We start from the raw sequence: 15,925 nt of genomic DNA, 5'->3' as shown, positions 1-15,925 counted from the left end.
ATTATTCTATTTGCAATATCTATATATATGCGAATCCCAATAATCTATGTTGCCTCCCTAAGTCTTTCATGGAGAATGTATTTGACAACCGTACCTTTATAGTCGCCAACATACTGTATCATTACCCATCAACAGAATGTCATCCACATATAAGACAAGGAAAGTGATAGCACTGTCACTAACCTTCTTATATACACATGGCTCATCCTCATTTTTGATAAAACCAAAAGATTTAATGGCTTCATCAAAACGGATGTTCCAACTCCTCGAAGCTTGTTTCAACCCATAAATGGATCGCTTTAGCTTGCATACCTTGGAACCATCTTGGGATTCAAATCCCTTAGGTTGTTCCATGAAAATGTTTTCTTCAATGTATCCATTGAGAAAAGTCGCTTTGACATCCATCCGCCAAATCTCATAATCATAGTATGCACTATTGCTAATAAAATCCTAATTGATTTAAGCATGACAACAAAGTAGAAAGTCTCCTCATAGTCTATTCCTTGCCTTTGGCGAAACCCTTTCGCTACTAGCCTTGCCTTATAGGTCTCTAACTTTCCATCAGAACCAATTTTCTTCTTGAAAACCCATTTGTTCCCTATAGGTACAATACCTTTAGGTGGGTCAACAAGATCCCAAACTTGATTCTTATACATGGAATCAATCTCGGATTTCATAGCATCAATCTATTTTGAAGAGTCTATATCTAATATAGCTTCTTCATAGGTAAGTGGATCATCTCCATGATCTACTTCTTCATGAGTAGACAACTCTTATTCTTCTTCATGAAGAAAACCATATCTCACTGGTGGGTGAGATACCCTGGTTGTTCTACGAGGAACAGCTTTAGATGTTTCATCAATGGGTATAGGTTGACTAGATGGATCTATATCCATCTTATCTGTTGGTTGGTCAGAATTCTCCAATTCTAACTCTATTTGCCTTCCTTTGCCTCCTTCTTGAACAAACTGTTGTTCAAGAAATGTGGCATCTCTACTTATCACAACCTTTTGTGAAGTAGGCAAATAAAAATAATATCCAAAATTATCTTTTGGATATCCAATAAATCGACCTCTTCTCGATCCGTCTCCAATTTATCGTTGTTCACTTTTGATATAAGCTGGACAACCCCAAATCTTAACATGCTTAAGACTTGGTTTTCTTCCATGCCATATCTCATAAGGTGTGGAAGAAACTGATTTTGATGGAATCCTATTCAGAATATATAAAGCTGATTCTAATGCAAATCCCCAAAAAGAGATTGGCATATCAGTATAGCTCATCATACTACGTACCATATCCAATAGGGTACGATTTCTCCTTTCAGATACACCATTTAGCCGTATGGCGTTCGGAGGAGTCACCGAGAAACAATGCCATGCTCTCTCAAGTATTCATCAAATTCAAGACTCAAATATTCACCTCCACGATCCGATCAAGAGCTTTAATATTCTTTCTGCTTGATTTTCTACTTGATTTAAATTCTTTGAACTTTTCAAAAGATTCATGTTTGTATTTCATCAAATACAAATACCCAAACCTTGATTTATCATCAGTAAAGGTAATAAAATAATGAAAACCCCTTCTAGCCATTTCTTTAAACGGACCACATACATCACTATGTATTAGTTCCAAAATATTTTCAGCTCTTAGCCTTTGTCCAACAAAGGGTAATCTAGTCAGTTTTGCCTTGAAGGCAAGATTCACAAGTTGGAGTAGGCTCAGAGCCCAATGAGGATAAAATCCCCATTTTCTCCAATTTTGTAATCCTATCTTTTGCAACATGACATAACCTTAAGTGCCAAATATATTTTGAACTTGAGTTGGTTTTCACCATGGCATTGCATTCATTTAGATTGCTTTACTCTGGCCAATGGAAACACTTTTTTACTGGCAATGGAAACACTTTCCTGTTGGCAGTGGAAACACTTTCCTTTGCCTCCATCAGCTTTAGCCTTCCTTTTCTGTTTAGCTATTTTCTTGGAAGGACCAAGAATCTGAGGTTTCTTTTTCCTATTGCCCTTCTTCTTGTTGGACTTTCCAGCAGAAGAAGATGCAACCAAAGCTACCTCTTTTCCTTTATTGCCTGGCATATTCTCTTGGGCAATAACCAGCATGTTGAGTAAACCAGCTAAGGTGCATTCCTGTCTAGTCATATGGAAATTTGTCACAAAATTCCCAAAAGACTCAGGAAGGGACTGAAGGATCAAATCCGTTAGTAGTTGGAAATCCATGTGGAAGTCAAGATGTTCCAACTGCTCAATCAGCCGAATCATATTGTAGACATGATCTCCAACATTCTGTCCCTCAGACATCCTCATGCGGAATAGCTGCCTAGATATCTCATACCTAGCATTTCTGCTGTGCTCACCATACAACTCTTGTAGGTGAAGGAGGATCTCTCTTGCACTCTGTATGTTTCCATGTCGTCAAGAACTCATTACTCATGGAAGCAAGCATGTAACACTTAGCTCTCATATTATGCTCCTTCCACTTGTCCAAAGTTTCATGTTCCTCTTGTGTGGCCTCTGGAGGTAAGGGACCAAGAATATTTGAATCTAAAACATATCATATATGTTCAAGGTTCAGGACAAGTTTCAAATTTCTTAGCTAATCTGACAGATTAGGTCCTGTCAACCTATTGTGATCAAGTATGCTTGCAAGGATATTGGATGGTGGTGGTTGTTTTGTGCTCATTTTTATCAGAAAATTAATTGCAGAAAATAACCAGATTAATTAGTAAATGTATCATGTAATTAACCAAAATGATTATGGTCTTTTAATCAAATTGGTCCTCCCACTAACTTAGCGAATCCTACACTTCCAAAGTAGAAAACGGAAATCCTAGTTGGATGGATTTCTAGTGGGTGATTGAATTCTTATAATTCTATTGATCATCCTCAGGTACATCCATTATTGGAATTACAATAAACTATAAGTGAGCAACTCCTTGCCCATCACATCTCATGTGAGGTTCAATCCTTTACCTAGCCCCTAATGCTCAAAATCTCAGGTACATCCATTATTGACTTATCTTGCATTAGTTAAGTTGATCCCATTGAGCCAGTAATTATGTAAATAATTTTAATGTCCTCAGGTACATCCAATATTGGCCACTAAACCATTTACATATTTACAACATCTCATGCTTAACAATTATTCTTAAGAAAATCTCTTAAATTAATTGCATCTCATGCAACTATTTAAAATTTCTTAAAATAATTGCCCTAATGGAGGGCTTATGTTATAATTACTTTAATTATACCATTTCCAACTTAATCATTTGTTTGGAAGATTTTATAGCCATCCTAATTACTATTAAGGTCTCACTTTGCACATTATCCATTTAGCATGCATATATCATATAATTGCATACATTCCCATACATCTCATGCATTCATGGATAAGCGAGAAATATGGTATGATCATGGACTTTCTAAGGGATTCAATTCTGAGCCACCAAGAATTGAATCAGGCATTCCTAGGTGCATTTCATTCATTCATTTTACAAGAGTTGCTGAAGGAGTACATAATCAACACTTGATATTGAATTCCTCCCACTGGTCCTACCAATGCTCTTGACCTCCTTGAACTTCTTGCAATCCAATATTACATAGTAATCCTTGGCATACCAAGGCGAATTTACAAGAACTTAAATAAATGAAATTACAACCCAAAAATATTACAAACTTAATAATACATGCCCAAAATAAATTAAAATAAATTAATTAATTTACAATCCCAAAGAAACATAAAAGAAATAAATCCAATCACATTGGTCTTTTATAGTCCATGATCATCCATCATGCATATCACTATTTAACAATTAAATAAAACATACATACTTAAATTAAATTGAATATCTCATATTCAACTTAAAAATCCAGATTTGAATATGATTCAAATAAATTTAAAAATTCAGATTTGAATCTCATTCAAACAAATTTAAAAATTCAGATTTGAATCACATTCAAACAACTTCAAAAATTCAGATTTGAATCACATTCAAACATTTTTTTTAAAAATCAGATTTGAATCACATTCAAATATTTCTTAAAAAATCAGATCTGAATTTTATTGAATCAATTTTAAATAATCAGATTTAAATATGATTCAAACAACTTTAAAAATTCAGATTTGAATCACATTCAAACAACTTTTAAAATTCAGATTTGAATCACATTCAAACAATTTTTAAAATTCTGATTTGAATCATAATTTAATTGTTTGATTAAAACAACTAATTAAACACTTTAATTAGTCAAAGAATAGGCCTTAGATCATACAACAATTGCAGAATTAAAAGCCAAACCTTGAACCACCCAAGGAACCATTGTTGCCGCCACCAATGGTGGCTTCACCATGTGTGCCGCCACATCTCATGATCCAACCAGCAATGAATCTCTTGATCTCATGATCAAACACACAATTAAATTATATAATCAACAATCTAAATGGCAAATATAGTGGCTCTGATACCAATTGAAGGAACGGAAGCGTGAAAAACACAAGATTATACCATTGAATTCAAAAATTTTCACCTAGGGTCACATGCACCATGCAAGATTTATTTTTATCTATTTGATTTCAATGATAAACAATATATTAAAACTCTTTTAATATGTTTTTGGATCTGTATTTGCCATTTAAGATTTTAAAATTAATCAGATGAATTTTAGAACCCTAGATTAAATCAAGAACGATTACACTAACCTCTTGATGTGCCGCAATGTTCTGCGCCTTTGAGATTCGTCTTCAGGACACCAGATGTTGTCCCTCTAGCTTGTCCACACCAAGAACACCTATGGCAGCCCTTGAACAGCTTCTAAAGCTTTTTCTATTAATTAGAAATTCAAGTTCTGCCTTTTAAGAGATTAGAGATGTAAACAGGACACTAGAAACAATTTCTAGTGTTCTTAATTCAAGAGATTGATGGCTAATCTCTTTGAATTGATGAGAGATGAAGAGAAATAGCTGGAGAGGCTCAAAGTGGCGTGACAATTGAGAGGAGAGGCTGCTGGTTATGTTTTCTTTTCATAACCACACTTAAATAGCTAGGTTAACACATTAAACCCTAGCCACATGTCACCTTTTGATTAGCTCTAGGTTTAAGTGACCCAATCACATTGTGCCAAGTGTCAAACCTATATTTAATCTTGATTTTAATCATCTTACATGATTAAAAAACATTTGGCAAGCTTATGTGTTATGCCATGTGTCACCATCTCAGGATGCCACGGGTCACACAAAGAAAATGACCAAAATGCCTCGTGTCTTAATTTTGAGTTCTCAACCTAAAATAATTATTTTTCTTCTTCTAATTAATTTATATCAAATATAAATTAATTAATTAATCTCTATTAATTAATTTCTCATTAATTAAATTCATATTTAAACACTTTAAATATAAATTTAACTTATATTATACATCCAATAATCTAGATTTGGTTTCAAGTCATGCTAGGGACTTTGCAATTTAATTGCAAACCAAATCTATTTAATTAATCAATTAAACTCTTTAATTAATTAATTAAATCGTATTTAATTAGGTGATAACTTGTGTATGTGTGTGACTTACTAGGCTCATCACTAATTGGCAATGAGACATGATATCAACTCTTAATATCATCAGAACTCTTTCTTACCATAAATGATTTCTCTAAATCATTTTATGAACCTCATAGACCATGGTTAACACCTAGCATAGCATGCCATGGCCACCCAATTAGTAATAAGGTTTACCTTAAATGAACCTATAATCATATGTTACCATGCACTAGAATCTCTCTATTACAAAATCCCAACTCAAGCTGGAGTCATGGTTTATGTCAAACTCCATTTGCTATGAATATTATGTTCTCTTTTAATTCCAGTTCTTGATTAAAAGATTTTTCTCATCGAAACTCTTTTACGAATAAATCTATCTGTCTGCCAGAACTTGAAACATCAAGAACAATTAAATGAACATAGGATTTTATCTCTATTTACTTAGAGGAACAGATTCCATCTTGATCAACACCTACCTCCATATATAACTAGTAGGAGCCAACAGATGCCCATATACCCATACACAGTACAAGTATGAAAGCAGTATCAAACTCAAACTACCTATATACAAGATAACTGTGCTATCTCAGGTCTAAAGATTATATGCACTGATATGATTTATGACAAAACATTGACAAGAGTAAACTCCATGTGTTTGTCATAAGTGTCACTGGTTCGGCCTACTTATCATTTATAAGTGCCTATCATGTTTGTTATATGGAATGAGACTCACCATTCCATCTTATTTATATCTCATATAAATAACTTGGGAACAAACATGAATACAATCTTTCTGGATAAGTCATGTCCTTATTATGAAGTATCCTCGATTGTGAACCTATTTATGATACTTTGTGCTAGAAATATTGTCACTCATATTCTTAACAACTTAAGAATAATATTTCTAACAAAATATCAATGGACCTTTTCTATTACACATAAATATATTATGTAAACGGAAAAGTGGAAATGCCTTTTATTAATAAAATTATGTACAAGATACATACTAAATGATATGCTCTAGGGCATACTACTAACAAATGCTGCTTCTAAGTCTCTTACTCGGTAGCCTTCTCCTTTCCCTTACCTGCGACAGCATAAAGAAGCTATCGCTGAGTATATCACTCAGTGGTGCACAACTAATAACTTTAAAACTTAAGGTAAAATACAATTTGTCAAAGCATAATAAATCACATTTATTTTTAAACATGAAAACTTCATAATAGTTCTAAGTCCATAAGAGCCATTTATTGGAATAACATTTCAAATGAGAAATCACACTTCATAAATCACAATTCACAACGCATTAATGTTGCCAACATCAACATACAGTTTAGGCCGTGACATAAAATTTCCTGATCAGTGCCATGTTGTACACCACGAAAAAGCAATCTCAACCTCACTAACCGTTGTTAATGAGGGAAGGGCTAGCTAGCTAATAAGTACTCATCTAGTCTTACCCCACTAACCGTTATTAATGGGAGACATAATCAATATAAATTATCAACTCCAAGTAGCCGTTACTACTGGGGAGTTCCGAAAGGGACTGTCATGCTAACTGTGGTTTCAAAACAGTTTCCAAAAATTTTCCACTCAACAATCACATTTATAAACCAATAAACACATTTAAATTCATCATAATATCCATATAAAGGTGGCAACACCCAAATTTCTTAAATGCAAGAGAAAAACCATATTGCAATCAAAGTAAACTTGTTCAAAGCAACTCATTCAATTTAACACATTCCAAGCAATTTACAAGTTTAAAAACGAAGAAAAGATTAGTTGTGCACAAACCTTCAATGCTCTCCTTTCTCTTTACTCACTATTCCTTGTCTGTCCCAACCTCTTTCTCTACTGAAAAATACACAAATAGAATGTCTCAATACACATCTCAATTGCTGCTAAGAACTCATTACATGAATGTCTAATGCATCCCAAATTAGCTTTGCAAATTTTTGAAAATTTTTGTTTTGGACAACTTGGTGCCCCAATATTTGAATACAATTTTTACCTAGTTTCGATCATAATTTGGTGAGGTGTTATGCATGAAAATTGGTCATCTAGGTCTTAACTTTATTTCCTTTTCGAATTTCCTAATTCGGAGCTATGTAGCTCAAGTTATGCCCAAAATACCATTACTGTTCACATCACTATTCATGCTGCAGATTTAGTTCTGACAGATTTATTGATCCAACTTCGTTCAGCAATTTCATCAAGTTAAGTCCATAAATTGGTCTTATGTTCTTCATATGAAATGTTTTAATATGTCTTAGGTTTCCATCGGTTCAAGAATCGTCTAAATTGGAGTTTTCTAGAGAGAGTTATGCCATGCAAAGTTTATTGTTCATATGGTAAATCTGCAATTCTGCAGATTCAGTGATTCCCATAATTTAGCCTCAAGTTCTTCATATGAAATGTTCTACTATGTCTTAGGTTTTCATTGGTTCAAAAATCGCCTAAATGGGAGTTTTCTAGAGAGAGTTATGGCCATGCAAAATTTACTGTTCATATGGTCAAATTCTGCAGGTTCCAGAATTGTGTCTCTAAGTTCAAGCCGAGGTTTAGGCAATTTTTGGGCAGTTTCTGGGGTGGGTCTCTTCATGAAAATTCTAGCCCTATGTCTTAAGTTTCATTTCCAATTGGTTTCACACCAATTGGAGTTGTGTAGCTCAATTTATGGGCTGTCAAACACACTAAACTCAGTGTGTAAATTTTGCCCTAGGTTTAAAATTTTCATTTCTTTAATTATTCCCTCTAACTAACTTCAATTCACATTTAATTCACCCAAAATGACTATAATTTAGCATTGACACATCAATGGCACTTCCTAGCACAAAACCCACAATTTTCAAATGCCAAAGTTTGCAATTTTCCCTAATCCTACCATTTCGTTACTTCCATTCATCAACCCAATGTCAATTCAAACTAAATAAACCTCAAATGATCATAATTTAACACTACACACACCAATTTCACTCTCTAGCACCAAAACAAAATTTCCCCATGAACCCTAATCTTCCATAATTCAATTTATGCAATCCCATGAAATCTTACTACTTCCAATCATGCATACTACTTCACTTTAACTTAGATTTATCATGTATTTAACTAAAAATACATCAAACCCTAATTTTTCTCCCATTTGGCCAAAACCCTAATTTATGGTTCATACATGTTTTCTTTCATTTTCTTATGAAATTTCATCATAAATTAACTCCATTCCAAGTTTATACAACTAATCTAACATGAAAAGAAACTTACCTCTCATTGATTTCCCCACCCAAGTTTTAATTCCCTTAAATTCCCTTCATAAATTCCATAGCCCACTAAAAGAAAACATCAAAGAGATCTTTGATTGAGAGATTAAAAGCAAGGAGAGAAGTTCTCCATTCCACCTATGGGACAAAACCGTGAGGCTTATGGCCAAAGTGGACAATTCCTCTAGTGGTTGGAGCCCGATCGTTATAGTTGGTATCAGAGCTGCTCGCGTTTCCTCTTGAGCGATTATGGGGCAAACCTCAGTGAGGACGCTGAGTCCCGAAAGAGGGGGAGAAAGGTCCCTTAGGCAAATCCCACATCGGCAAAGCACGGAGTTGGTATTGGGTTCAAAAAGTAATGATATATAAAATGGGGGAACTAATCACTAGAGGCGCCTTTTGGTAGAATGGCCTAGAGAGTTGGAAGAACTCCAGGGTTAAGCGTGCTCGCTTGAGAGAAATCCTAAGATTGGTGACCTCCTGGGAAGTTCTCCATTCCACCTATGGGACAAAACCGTGAGGCTTATGGCCAAAGCGAATAATTCCTCTAGTGGTTGGAGCCCGATTGTTACATCCCCATACCATGAAGTGGCATTTTTCCCAATTTAGGACCAGGTTTGATTCTTCACATCTTTGCAACACCTTAGATAAATTAGCTAGGCAATCATCAAAAGTAGTTCCATAGACAGAAAAATCATCCATAAAAGCTTCCATGATATTTTCAATATAATAACAAAAAATAGCCATAATGCATCTTTGAAAGGTAGCAGGGGCATTACAAAGACCAAAAACCATTCTCCTATATGCAAATGTTCCATAAGTGTAACATCCTCACTTTAGCTAGTCCGTACGGTCTACTGTTCCGGTGACCAGTGTCGGTCCGGACAGCTAGAACGCCTGGAAAAAAAAATTTAAATTAAAGTGAGGAACCATAATTAACTCAAATATTAATAAGAAAAATTTAGGATAAATTTTAGAAATAAAATATAATCAAGTTAAATGAGCCGGTGCCCTAGCGATGGGTAACCTAGTGAGAAGTTGCGGTTCTCGCAACTAGGAGCCCTGGACCTGGGGGAAAAATTATAAAATAATTTTTGGGACTCCACAGAAGGGTCATTGAGGTTCTTATGGCATTATAATGCCAAGAAAATAGTTAAAAAAGTTTTTCAATTGGTATAGACAATTTTGGCCCGTTAAGCCAAACGGAGGGCATTTTGGTCATTTCGTCTTCAGAGATGATTTTTGGCCAACTTGTCTAGTTAAATAAATAATTTATATGGCATAAAATATGAACAAATATTATTAAAAATTCAATTGAAATTAAGTAAACAAGAAAATAAAAGAAAATGGGATTTATCACCTCATGCTTATGTAAGCATGAGGTAATTAAAAAGGGATGGCCAATCAAATTAAAGGAAGACATTTATAATACATAAATGGGCAGAAAAAAAGACAATTCTAGAGATTTTTCTGCAGCCACTCTTCTTCCCCAAGAAGACGTTTCATGCTCCTCTTTTCCCTTCTCCATTTTCATGCTTACAAAGCTTGAATTCCTTAGTCTTTTCTCAATAAAACCCTAACCTAGCAACATAAAAATTTATTCTTACATCCTAGTGAAGCTTTTGGGAACAAAAACAAGTAAAGTGGAAGAGTTCTTACAAACTTGAAGGGTGACTCCATTAGAGGTTAGTGACCAATCCTTGCTTTCTTTTTGAAATGCATGTTTAGGGACAAAAATTGAGCTAGAAAATGAGAGAAACTTAAATGAAATTGATAATTATGTAAACCCCCATTTTCAGTAGCTATGTGAAGGGTACGGTTTTGATTGTTTTCCTTGAATAAATTTGGTATTATGGCTGCCCTTAACACTAACCTATTGTTTAGAATGGTGAAAGGTAAATGAATGCATGAATTGAGATGGAATGGGTTAGGGTTTGGGTATAAAATGGAGACTTTGATCATGTAATGGTTAAAGTGAGTTTTAATGGTCAATTCGTGACCATTTGGATATGTGTAAACAAGAAATGAAGTGGTTTGTGTAGTGGGAATTGAGATTAGTGTGGCTGCCCTGGGTGACCTGTAGAATTGGACATGAGTCCAGTAGGTTTGGGCAGCTATAACTTGAATTGTAGAGGCTCAATTGGTTCAAGGCCAATTTGATATGAAACTAGACACATAATGGCACAACTTTGGTGAAGAAACTATGCCCATAAAACCAAACCAAGTGGACCAAAAGCTTGCCCAAATTCGGGTGACCTGCAGTCTGTTTCTGCAGAATGACCAAATGAATAGTGATTGACATTTGGCCATAACTCAAAGTAGAAAGGTCCAATTGACCTGAAATTTTACCAGAGACAAGATGAGATATAGATCAACAACTTTCATGAAGGAACCTAACCCAAATTATGACCATAACCTATCCAACAAGTGAGTTGCAGTCACTATTCATTACACTGTAGATATGGTCAGTCTAGAAAAATTTCAATCCGGCCAGTTGTGGTTTTTGGACCATAACTTGAGGTAAAAAACTCCAAATGGAGTGAATCAAAAAAGGAAATTCAACTAGACAAAATAAGGAACAACTTTCATGTTGATCATTTTTCCAAATTCCCACTACAAAAAAGACTAATGGAACAGTAAATATAAAGCATAAAAACTGAAAATTCTGCTTAATTAACATTAAGCTTAGAAATGGTTTTGGCAACCAAAACCAACAAGTTTAAAATGCAAAATGTGGTATGTTGGTGATATTAGAACCAATGTACCTATTTCCTATGCAAAAGTCAACATTTTAGTTGACTAATGAAGTGAATAGTAACACCAAAATTTGAAATTCAAAAATTATGAAACTTAAAAGTGTAAAATGCCCTAGTATACCTAACAAGATTGGTTTGGATAGCTTAGCATGCCAATAGGGTTCTGTTAGCAGTACTGCATATGGCTTCATGCCATTCTATGTTTCATGGCTTCCCATGCCATTCTGTGACAAAATAGCCTTTGGCTATGTTATTTGAATTATTACACTTGGGTTTTAACCCCACTAATTATTACAGCTTATTAGCTATTTTGTTGTACACCGAGAAACAAAATGTGACCGATGGTGTGATGGTCTGAGGTACTTAGTACCCAATGCCAGTTTAGCCTTTTATCCAGTCCAGTCAATTAGTATGGGTTACTCGGGCAATGTTAATGAACCTTATCAAAATTTTAATCGTATAATAATGAAAATAATATCAGAAGTTAAGTCTACCAAAAATGTAAACACACATTTTGCATATTTGTTTTATCATATTTTATTTTATTTTGTATTGTCACCACTAAGCAGAATTGCTTAGCGCGTTACTTTTGCCACGCTCAGGTACTGGAGACCTAGCTGGGGAGCCCAGCAGACATCAGACGGGGTGAGTCTTCAGAGCTGTATCCGGGGTTCGAAGTCACCTCACATCTGCACTGCATATGGTAGGACATTAGGACTATAGGTGGCCCTTTTGTATTTTTGCATTTTGTATTAGTTTGGATTGTAACTATAAACTCCTGTAATTATGTATTAATATAAATATATGAAATTTCATATTATAGAGATCTTTTGCATAATATATGTTGATGAATGAAATGTTGAGAATTTTTTGTGAATATGCTTCAAGTGATAAAGTGAACAGAAAAGTTTTGAAAATAGTATTGTGATTTGAGATTGAGATTTTGAGATTGACTTGAATGTATATAATGGAGTTTGGATTTGGAAATTATTTTGGAAGTGTTTTTAAGCAGGTTCAGAAGAACTATTTTTCCAATTTACAGCCGGCACTCAGCCAAATTTTCTATAAAATTTGCGGATAAATTCAGATTTATCAAAATTGAAAATAAATGAATTATAAAGGGATAAATTGTAATAGAAACATAAATTGGTGCTCCGGCACACTGAGTGGCATAACTTGCTCAGCTACACTGTAGACGGGTAAACGGTGTCACAATAAGGGCAAGTGATTGTGGTCTTTTCTTGGTCTTCTCAGTGAATGGAAATTTGGAAGAATCTAAATACCCATCTAGATAATAGAAGTAAGAGTGTTTTGCTAACCTCTCTAACATTTAGTCAATAAAAGGGAGAGGAAAATGGTCTTTTCTGGTGGAACTATTCAATTTCCTATAATCTGAACTATTCAATTTCCTATAATCTATACACATTCGCCAATTAGTGACTGCTCTAGTAGGGATCAGTTCATTGTTTACATTTTGGATAACAGTTGTCCCACCCTTCTTAGGAACTACATGTACTGGACTAACCCATTTACTATTAAAAATTGGGTCTATGATACCTGCATCTAATAGTTTCAAAATTTCCTTTTTAACCACTTCTTTCATGCTTGGTTTAAGTCTTCTTTGGTGTTCTATAGTAGGTTTACTATTTTCTTCCATGGGTATCCTATGCATGCAAATCGAGGGGTTCATCCCTTTCAGGTCTTCTATTTTATACCCTAAGGCTTTGTTATGTGTCCTAAGTTCTTCTAGCAATTTTTCCTCTTCTATCTTAGACAGGCTAGCATTGATTATAATAGGATATTTGGAGTTTGAGTCTAGAAATACATACCTTAGAGAGGATGGGAGAGATTTAAGCTCTACCTGTTTGGCGTTTTCCTGGAGCTTACCCTTGGTTTGTTCTTCCTTCAACTTCTCTATCTCGGAAGCCTTAGCTGAGGGTAGGGGTGGATGAGTTGCTAACTATTGTGCACAGGCTGCTATTTCTGTGTTTTCATCATTTGCTGTGTGGCTGTGCACACTACATGCTTCAAGAGGATCTTTAGGATGTATCTTATGAAATTCCTCTTCAACTTGTTTGTTAATTATGTCAATCATGAAGCATTCATCAGGTTCGAATTTGTGTTTCATTATGTTGAACAAGTTGAATTCCACTTCTTCTTCTACTACCTTGAGGGTTAGTCACCCATTATTGACATCTATGATGGCTCCGGCGGTTGCCAAGAATGGTCTTCCCAAGATGATCGGGATTTAAACATCTTTTTCCATCTCAAGGACAACAAAGTCTACTGGAATGAAGAATTTGCCCACTTTGATTGGGATGTTCTCAAGTATGCCCACAGGATATTTAACAAATCAATCAGCCAATTGCAATGAGATTGTCGTGGGCCTCAAATCTCCAATCTCCAGCTTTTTGCATATTGATAGAGGCATTAAACTCACGCTTGCCCTAAGATCGCAGAGGGCTTTGTCTATTTTCTTGTTGCTAATGAGGCAGGGTATGGAGAAGCTTCTTGAATTTTTCAACTTTGGAGGCAATTTGTTTTGCAGTATGGCATTGTATTCCTCTGTTAGAGCTACTTTCTCATAGTCTTGTAGCTTTCTTTTCTTTGACAGAATTTCCTTAAGAAATTTGGCATAGGATGGCATCCGAGAGAGTGCTTCAGTGAAGGGAATGTTGATATAAAGTTTTTGTAAAACTTCTAAAAACTTCCCAAAGTGCTTGTCCAATTTGGCTTTTTTGAAATCTTTGAGGAAAAGGTAGGGGGGCGGGTATAGCTCTGGTAACTTCTTTTTCTTCCCTGCTTCCTCTTCCTAATCTTTCTTAGCTTCTTCCTCCTTTTTCTCTACTTAGCGGTTCTTCCTCTGGTTGTACTAGAGTTCTCCCACTCCTCAGGGTAACTGCCTTACAATGCTCCCTTGGGTTTATCTCTGGTTGACTAGGCAGTTTACCAGTAGCCTTACTTGAAATACTTGCTTGCTGAGCAATTTGATTTTCTAGCATCTTCTTATGGGTAGCAAGGTTGTCCATTCTAGAAGTGAGCTATTTAATCAATTCATTTTGTTGTTATTGAGCTACTGGGAACCCTTCCATCATGGATTCCATGGTCATCTTCGGTTCAGGTTGCTGAGGTTGAGGAGGCGGTGGTGGCTATGCAAAGTTTTGGCCTCTGTTCTAAAATCCAGGGGGTGCTAGTGGTTTGTACCCCTGTTGCTTGTTTATTGGCTGATTCTGCTTATTGGACCATGAGAAATTTGGGTGGTTCCTCCATCCAGGGTTGTAAGTATTTGAATATGGATTGTTGGGCTATCTTCGGTTGAAGTTTCCTCCATTATTCACATAGTTCATCTATTTTGTGGGAGGTTTATTGAAACTATTATATTCTGAACTCATGTATCCTCCTCCATAGCTGTCTTCATATTGACTATTTGTACCAACTGTGTTGGCTTGCATTCTGTCGAGTTTCTTTTTGAGCTGATCAAATTGAGCATTTATCATGCTTAGGGCGTCCACTTCAAGAACCCCTATTGTTCTCCTTGAGGTTCCTCTTTCATTTGACCATTCATAATTATGGTATGCAACCCTCTTTATAAGTTTAAGTGCTTGTGTCACTATTCTCTCCATTAGGTCACCTTCTGCAGTTGAATCAACTATGCTCCTTGTAGAGGGCAGTAACCCATTATAAAAGTTTTGCACTGGTAGCCAATCCTCTATGCCATGGTGTGGACATTCCCTCTGCAGGTCTTTATATCTTTCCCATGTGTCATAAAGTGATTCACCTTCCTTTTGTCTAAAGGTGTTGAGCTCAAGCCTCAGTCTTACAGTCTTTGCAGGTGAGAAATACCTTGCTAGAAAAGCTTGTGAGAGGTTTTCCCAAGTGGTGAATGTTCCAGCTGGTTGAGAAAGTAAAAACTTCCTTGCTCTGTCTCAAAGGGAGAATGGGAATGCTCTGAGTCTTATGGCTTGATCAGAAACTCCATTCATCTTGAATGTGTCACATAGGGCAAGAAAGCATTGGAGGTGATAGTGTGGATCTTCTGTTGGTGAACCTCCAAACTAGGTTTGTTGAATCATTTGAAGCCATGCTTGTTTTAACTAAAAGTTGTTGGCTTCCACTGTGGGTCTGGTGACACTAGGCTGAAATCCTTGGACAGATAAAGCTCTGTAGTCTCTCAAGAGTCTTGGTCTATCATTATTAGCGGCCATGGTTAGAATTTCAGGATCTTCTTTATCATGCTCTTGATGTTTCCTTTCCCTCCTGATGTCTCTCAGAGTTCTGTCTATCTCCAGAACACAGTCCAAAATTTCTTCTTCTGGCCTTGTTCTGGTCATATATCGGATCGAGCACCTGAGAGAAAAGAAA

At 35.6% G+C, this 15,925-nt stretch overlaps 1 non-coding gene across 1 annotated transcript; it reads left to right on the top strand.

Moving 5' to 3' along the window:
* Positions 1-15,274: 15,274 nt before the first annotated feature.
* Positions 15,275-15,381, top strand: LOC131170030 (small nucleolar RNA R71). Its single transcript, XR_009140973.1, has one exon. It is a non-coding gene; the product is annotated as a small nucleolar RNA R71 (small nucleolar RNA).
* Positions 15,382-15,925: the final 544 nt, after the last annotated feature.

This window comes from Hevea brasiliensis, chromosome 10, assembly GCF_030052815.1.
Source record: "Hevea brasiliensis isolate MT/VB/25A 57/8 chromosome 10, ASM3005281v1, whole genome shotgun sequence".
NCBI lineage: Eukaryota > Viridiplantae > Streptophyta > Magnoliopsida > Malpighiales > Euphorbiaceae > Hevea > Hevea brasiliensis.
Note: the sequence above shows the minus strand (reverse complement) of the source record. Positions and strands in the feature narration are given on the sequence as shown.